The 8,749-nt window shown below is 39.7% G+C and overlaps 1 pseudogene; it reads right to left on the reverse strand.

Annotated features, from left to right (window-relative positions):
* Positions 1-229: 229 nt before the first annotated feature.
* Positions 230-1,489, reverse strand: LOC103076191 (elongation factor 1-gamma pseudogene; annotated as a pseudogene).
* Positions 1,490-8,749: the final 7,260 nt, after the last annotated feature.

Here is an 8,749-nt window from a genome sequence, read left to right on the forward strand (position 1 = left end):
CAAAACTGAGGAGAGGCCTCTCTTTCTGCTCTTCTGAAGACTTCTTTCCTGCACAGGGAGGTTCTGCAGGTATAGACAACACCCTGCTTCAACATATCTACACCCCTTTGAAGAAGCCATCACCCACAAAGGAGGCAGGGCAGGAAAGGGCTCGATGTTCAGTTTCCTTTAATGACCCCCATTCTCCCTGAAGGGCAGGTGTGGGCAGCTAAGCGATGGCAAGAGATGTTCACTTGAAGATCTTGCCCTGATTGAAGGCTTTACCCACATGCTGGAAGGCCCCATACCAGGAAGAGTATTCTCGAACCAGTCTGAGTCTCCTCGCTGCTGGGATCCAGTTTCCAGCATGTGTATGACTCACAGTACACCTGCCAATCTGGACTCAGTGGAAAGGCAAGCTCCTGGCCTTGGAAGACCCAGAATCCAGAAATGGAGCTGCTATTTATTGTTGGTTCCAAAGAGAATGACACTGACAGATGCATTCTTCCTCAGTTTGTCCAATCGCTGGAACATTCCAGTGATGAGTTTGCAGCTCACGAAGGTCTGGGTGAGCTCTTCAGGGAAGCAGTACTCGGAGTACCACAGAGACCAGCCATCTTTATCAAAGTGCTCCCCAAAGTACGGCAGCGCCACGGATAGTGTGTCCTCGTTGGAGTGCTTGCGCTTAAATTCATCCAACACAAAGGTGCTCTTGGGCAGGGGAGCAAAGGGATCCTTGGCCTTCGGCTCAGCAGCCGCTGCCTGCACACGTTCATCCAGCTCCTCCTTGGGCAGGGGCAGCTGTCTTCTTCTCTTTCTGCTCGGCCTGGGGCTTCTGCTTCTCTTCTCGAGAAGCTTTCGCTTTCCGTGGGGTGTCCTTCTTAGGCTAGCTCTCTGCAAACGTTTTAGCATCAAATTGGGCCATTTTCTCAGAATTTCACCTCCCCCAGGACAGCCTGGAACTGGGGCTGCTTAATGCAACCCCAGAACCTGTTTATAAAGCCACAACAGGGTGCAGACAACTATGATGTCAGCCAGCATCACACGTTCGGCCACCGGAGAAGTCCTTGTCTTCAAGTGAGCATCCAGCAGCCCCAGAATTTGCCTCACCTCCTCCTTTGCATTCTCTGTGGCCTGCTTGTTGTGGTGCATGATGCCCAAGGAGGGGAACACCCAGGTACTGGCTGGGGGAACTATGTCGCTATCAGCAAGGCTCACCCACTGCACCACCTGGGCTGCTGCTTCGGGAATACTTCCCCGTAGCTCCTCGTTGCTCACATAGTAGGCAATGGCATTGCTCTCGAACACAGAATACATCGTCAACCTCAAAGGCTGGAACCTTGCCAGCAGGAAATTTACGGAGAAATTCACAGGTACTATTGGTTTGGCCAGAATGGAAGTGGGGTGGTGTGGAGAGCACGCGCACCTGAGCCCTGCTGTAGTGAGTGGCAACGAGGGCCTTGAAGGCCCTGCAGTTTTCAGGATGTGTGTACAGGGTCCCAGCCGCCATGGTGATTCTGCAGAGAAAGGGCGACCTATTTATCTTTAAAACATGCTACTTTACAAAATATTCAATTAACTTATTAAATTAAGAGTTATAAAAGAGCCTTTGCCCTATCATATATTCACATATATAAGAAAGCTACAGGCATATGAGTGAAATGATAGAAATTTCTGAATTACATCTATGTTTACACAATCTCACGTAAAGTAAGAAGGCTATTCCAATTAGTGATAAGATCATATATTACACACACACAAAATTGCTAGGGTAAACTTCAGTCATCTTGGAAAAATGATATTTAGTTGCTCTGTTTTACAACTTGTGTCTAAATAAATTGCAAAAGTATTAAAGGTAGAGGTATACAAAACAAAATTATAAATGTAATTGGAGAATATAAAGAGTATTTTTGTTATTTTGGGTTGTAGAAGGCCTTTACAAGCATGATGACAAAATCAGAAATCATTAAAAAAATTATAGAATCAATTACTTATAATGTACAATTAAAATTCAAATGGCAACCTGAGAATAATTTGAAGCATATATAATATACAAACTATATCTAACATATGGATACCTTCCTTAATATTTAAAATAAATACTACAAAATAAAAGGAATATGTGAAAAGCATAAATAAACAATTCATAAAGAATAAGGGTTAATCATTTATAATGAAATTTTTAAAAATTCAAGCTGATTATTAAAGAATTTCAAGTTAAACAATAATAACTTTTGTACATATCAAATTGGCAAATATGTATTCTTAGGGTTATAATGCCTGCTATTATTTAGCTGACATTTATTGAGTGCTTTCTGTATGTCAGACACTGTTTCAAAGGTTCAGCATCCTGTGTAATCTTTCCAACAGACAATCTTATAAGTAGGTAGCTAACTACCATCTCTAGTTACAGAACAAGGATGCTGAGATTGGTTAAGTAACTTGCCTCATAACTAATAAGTAGCTGAGTCACGTTTTGATGCCAGAAAATCTGACATCAGAGCCCATATTTTTTTTTTTTTTTTTTGTGGTACGCGGGCCTCTCACTGCTGTGGCCTCTCCCGCTGCGGAGCACAGGCTCCGGACGCACAGGCTCAGCGGCCATGGCTCGCGGGCCCAGATGCTCCGCAGCATGTGGGACCTTCCCGGACCGGGGCATGAACCCGCGTCCCCTGAATCGGCAGGTGGACTCTCAACCACTGTGCCACCAGGGAAGCCCCTGACTACACAACTCTTAATCCTTCTAGGTTCTAGAGACAATACCTCCACTCATTCATTTGTGCTTTAGGTTGGTAGCAGCTCACCTGTGACAAGCGGCAAGATTATTGTCCTAACCTTTGTGGTTCCTATATAGCCAAATATTTGTAACTTCCCTCCTTTTAAAATAAACCTCCTCAAATATCCATTAAAGTTCATTGTGTATTCAGTCTGGAGAAGATATATAGAAGAGGTTAAATAAACACCCCATAGTCCACATTTGAACTCAAAATATGAGTATAAACTCATAAAATATTTTAAAATATTTATTTACTAGTTAGTTCTGTTCACTGAAAAGGTCTAGAGACAATGAGTGACCCAGTAGCAATGAGCACCCCCAGGATACAGATTGTGCTTTTGGAATGATGGATGATACCAGGTTGGGGGTGGGTAGGAATGCAAAAGATGACTCTGGACCATCTTGACATACCAGAGCGTGAAAGTTGACAAAGATTACTGGGAGAAATGGGACAATTTGAACTTCATAAAGGATAAACATTGAAATTGATCTAAACTTGTTGGCTGTGTTTAAACAAACAAGTTTAAAAAGTATATTTAAAAAACAAACCCATAATTAGTTACCTGCTGAAGATAACAGAAAACCAATTCATTCTCTTGAAAACTGGTTAAATCAAAGGAAAGAAATAAACATGATCTTGCCTTTCTATATGAACTAAACTATTGGATAAAAAATTAGTAGGTGAGGGGCTTCCCCGGTGGCACAGTGGTTGAGAGTCTGCATGCCGATGCAGGGGACACGGGTTCGTGCCCTGGTCCGGGAGGATCCCACATGCCACGGAGCGGCTGGGGCCGTGAGCCATGGCCGCTGAGCTTGCTCGTCCGGAGCCTGTGCTCTGCAGCGGGAGAGGCCACAACAGTAAGAGGCCCGCGTACCGCAAAAAAAAAAAACCCCAAGACAACAACAACAACAACAAAAAATTAGTAGGTGAGGGGAGTTGTCTCTGGAAGTATTTTTTTAGTTTTGGATATTTGAAAAGACTTATAAGACTCAACAGAACATGCTCATTTAAGGCTATTATCTAAAGTCAGAGAAGATGATACAACAAAAGAAAGGGAGTGCAGGTAGGCGTTGGGGATCCGAGAGATAGTCAGATGAAATCTCCCCATGGTTCTTATTCACTTCAGCTTGATCTGTGCAATGAATTTTGAATTTTGGCTTTAAAAGAGCTCAAGGCAGAAGCTTCCAGGAGGTCTTTTATGCCCTTCTGGTTACATAATCACCCAGCTGTGTAACCAGTTATGCCAGTAGAAAACTATCCATAAACAAACTGACTCTGGAGTTTGGGGATCACCAGGGGAGTTTTGGATTTTAAACAAAACGTCATAAATTTCAGTGCACTTACCTTGGTCAAGAGTCAAAGCCAGATAATCCAGGCATCCCTGGAGATAAAGAGAGAGTTTTCCAAGACCAGCTGTAGATTAACTCTATCCTATAGAGCCTCCTTATGAAATTGTTCCATCTAACAAGTAAAAAAAAATAATAGAATCGCAATATCACAAGTTTGCAATCCCTAATGAATTAATGGATTTAGACACTTTGCATTCCAGCCACAAACATCACAGAAAGGGAAAAGGGATTTTGTGCTTCTTGACGAAAGAACACATCATCAATGGAATCGGTCTTGAGATTAATTGATCCTCTGGATACAATGCCAATTTTCAGGAAATAAAGGACAGAAGAACATGTTAAATTGCACCAGGAGTACGCAATCAGCAGATCTAGACTGACAAACTCAGGTGGCATGTTTGTAGGTTCTTTAAGAAACTATCAGTTATGTGTTCTTCACTTGAAAAACTATATAGAAAGAAAGGGATAGGGCAGGGGAATCTAACGATTTTTATTTTAACTTATAAGATATCAAGTTAAAATTTTGGGGCTTCCCTGGTGGCGCAATGGTTGAGAGTCCCACCTGCCGATCCAGGCGACACGGGTTCGTGCCCCGGTCCGGGAAGATCCCACATGCCGCGGAACGGCTGGGCCCGTGAGCCATGGCCGCTGAGCCTGTGCATCCGGAGCCTGTGCTCCGCAACGGGAGAGGCCACAGCAGTGAGAGGCCTGCATACCGCAAAAAAAAAAAAAAAAAAAAAAAAAAATTTGGCAAGACTATATTTTGTGACTAAGTTTGCACACACACTTAGATGATGAAACCATAAACAAATGCAAAGAGACTGGGCTCCCATTGGGATGGAGCATGTGGAGGGATTTCTGGGGTGACAAATTCTGATTTTTTTCACTTAAGCAGGGTCAAAAGAGCATTTGCCTTATAATATTTCATCAAGTAATACTATTTATGTGTGTGTGGTTTTCCAGATCTGTGTTTTATTTTACGATAATAAAGTTTAAAAATGTTAGAAACAGAGGTTGGGACCTTGAGTGCTAAGGAAAGGAGTCTGAATTTAATTTGATGATGTGCAATTCTTTATTGATTATCTTTAATATAATAAGCAGATTTTGGAGAAATATAGGCTTCAGTGTAAATCACAAAGGATAATTTGAGAATAACTAGGTAAATAGAAATGCCACATTTAGGGCCATCTGGCAATAGTACTTGGTTATTCTTGAGAATTCTAGATCATATTTGAATAAGAGACTCTTCAGATACCACTGACATTGTGGTATAATAACCACAAAAAGTGAGCTGGCTCAGGAAAGAGGGAAGACCTAGGCACATCAGGCCCACTGTGGTTCAATGCCAGGGTACATTTTGGCTTCTTGGACTGTATATTGTAACAACAGATAGTAGAAAATGTGATCTGTGCCTCAGTAATATTTCTAATTTTAAAAGAATTACTGATCTTCTTTCTCTTTATGCTACTTCAGCACGATAGGTAATGACCTGGATTTAAAATGAGAGTTTTTTTTGTCCTTAAAATGACTCGATTAGTAAGCAAGCAAAATTACTGTAGCCTTCAAAGAATTTATTGAGAAAGAAATTGAGACCAGAACACCAAAGTGTAAAAGATTATAATACTAGTTATCATAGGATTTCCCTGTAGTTTTAAATGGAAAGAGTAAGATGGGGGTAAGAAATAACGGTGGGGGGACTTCCCTGGTGGCGCAGTGATTAAGAATCCACCTGCCAGGGCAGGGGACATGGGTTCGAGCCCTGGTCCGGGAAGATCCCACATGCCGGGGAGCAACTAAGCCTGCCTGCCACAACTACTGAGCCTGTGCTCTAGAGCCTGCGAGCCACAACTACTGAGCCTGTGCGCCACGACTACTGAAGCCCGTGTGCCTAGAGCCTGTGCTCCACAGCAAGAGAATCCACTGCAAGAGAAACCTGCGCACTGCAACGAAGAATAGCCCCCGCTTGCCGCAACAAGAGAGAGCCCGCACACAGCAGCGAAGGCTCAACACAGCTAAAAATAAATTACAACAAACAAACAAAAACCAAACAAACAAAAGTTTATATATATAAAAAAAGAAATAATGATGGGAAGAAGTAACCCTTGCTGTAGAGATAAAATTAGATTTTCTTTAAATACTGAGTGGAGAGTGGGAATTTCAAATGATATCATAACATATAAATGTCTTTTTTTAATCTGGGAGAACAAGAAAAATGTAGTCTTATGGCCATATTTGTACATGTCAAGACATTCCTGAGAAAGTACAAAGGAAAGGAAGGAGGGAATAAAGATTTTGTAAGAAGTTACAAAATCAGCACTAACTTTCCAATTCTAAGCTTTAGATGATGGCAGACTCTTTTATTCAAAACGACCTATTAGACAATCTAACCATGAACATTCTTAAAAGAAGTGCTTTGTATATTTAATAATTAATGTTCTGTGTTTTTGATATAACAACACATTGTTTCTTTTTCTTGAAATATTCTAAAGTAATAAGAGAAGCAAATAGGCATAAGTTGAAAAAGTTTATAATATTTTTGTACAGTAGCAGGGGAAAGCACACACACAAACACACACACACACACACACACAGTTCTGTGTGAATCGTAAAATTGAGTTACTTGAGTTATTATATTTATATTTGGTAACATCCTAGGCTGGAGTAATAGGTGGTCAGACCTAGCACACAAGAAAATGAAAAAAGAAAAAAGCTAAATACCAGCCTAGATATGCTTGTGATATGCTAAAAATGAATTTCAAGTACTAAAACACAGCATAAGAGGAAACTATAAAAAAACTGCCAAGGTTGAGATTTAGAAATGTCACTCACTGATCCTGTTTCCAAACAAAAAGCTTTTATTCTTATGGCAGGTTTTCACAGCTTAACAGATAAGCTTGTGTTAGGAGTTTGCACATTGCTTCTTTGGAGAGTTATTTTCTGAAACAAGGAAGTCAGCGTGCATGAGGAAAGAAGGAGTTAATGGGTTAAAACCTGTGTAAATGTTACTCCAGTTAAATTACAGCTTGTTGTTCAGATGAATACTCTCCACTTCTCATATAGCTTTAAATTATGGACAAATGCTTGCAATTGTGAACTCCCTACATTGTGGCTGCCTGTTCCCAGGCTTCATCAAACAGGGCTGTCCAATGGGATTACTGTAAGCCTTCACGGCAGTCTGCCAGCCACTGATGAGAAACTCATACCCCTGGATGTTAGATTGCTCTCTTTATTCCATCCTTGTGAAGGCTGTGATTGCTGTCACGGTGTTAGGTTAGAAATTAGCATTTTGTGGCCCAAATTTTGCCATCCAGAATACACTCAGAAAAAAAAAAAAATTTGGAGAATAGTAATTCTTCTGTCAAAAGAAAAAAAAAAGTCAGGGCTACCATGATACAGACATCTACAAAACTTAGGTCAGGAAATGTTGTGTGGTCCTGGTGAGCAAAGCTGATGCAGGTGGTGTTTTGCTGTTGTCACAGGCCTTGCTTAGAAACCAGTGGTTTTTATTTTATAAAACTTAGACTGACTGAGAGAAATATGGTGTTAAAATTTAAAAATAATCTTGGTCTTTAGCATTAAATTTTTAAAAATCTGAATTAATCACAAGAAGCTAGTTAGTACTGGGCCAAAAACCCAATTCTTAACATTGTTTCAGTTCTTATATCTAGAAGCAATGACAATATATTATGTGCTCTCTTGCAATAGTTTATATATATATATATATATATATATATATGTCTGAGTATGAAAAGAGGAAAGATAAAAGAGTTATAAAATATAAAGTGGTAAATATCATTTTGTTTGTGTTTACCCCTTAAATGACAAAATGACTAAAGTAGCGCTATTATAATAAAAAATGTTTCATATCATCAATGATTCTGTAAATGTCCTTGCATTAATATTTTCTCTCTATCCTTTATTTGCTTATACTTGTGTACTTACTAAGCCATTGTTAAATAACTACTGATTTTTTAGTTTTATGTAAACCTGTCTTCTGGTTAGGACTTACATGTAATTCAATTTCTACTTTTTACAGTAGAGATTAATTACAGCAAGAAAAATGAAAGTGATTTAAACTTAGTAAGAAAAAATGTTATAGTTTCCTTATCTTCTGATTCTTCTTAGGCTATCCACAGACATGCTAATTTTTCCTGTCATTAACAGTGAGCAAGCTAGAAGAAATCTGACATATGAGGTGCACAGATTCTGTTAGGAGCCTTCATATATATCCACCCAACTTTATCCGTCATCTTTAATCATGCAAAAGGCAGAATTACTTAATCATTTCATTTTATTGAAAAGAAAAAGAAAGATTTACGTTAAAATGATGACATACAGAAAAAAAATAAATTGAAAATGATTGTGAGGAGAAAGTAAGGCAGAGACTAAAGCTCCGTTGGTTTTGTGATGCTCATTTAAAGCAATGATCTAGTAAAACCAAGACATAAAAGCAGTGATGATGTTAGCTGTTGGGATATAATCATCTTACCTTTGCATTCCTGGTCTGCATTCTCAGAAAATCATGTGGGGAAGTTAAGACGAATAATTCAACGTTAGACCTAATTATCCACCCCTCCCCATTCTTATCCTAGATTGAATTATATCCTAATAATAATCTTATATAAAGGACCATGACCCCCAAAT

This window comes from Lipotes vexillifer, unplaced genomic scaffold (assembly GCF_000442215.2).
Source record: "Lipotes vexillifer unplaced genomic scaffold, Lipotes_vexillifer_v1.1 scaffold493, whole genome shotgun sequence".
Taxonomy (NCBI): Eukaryota; Metazoa; Chordata; class Mammalia; order Artiodactyla; family Lipotidae; genus Lipotes; species Lipotes vexillifer.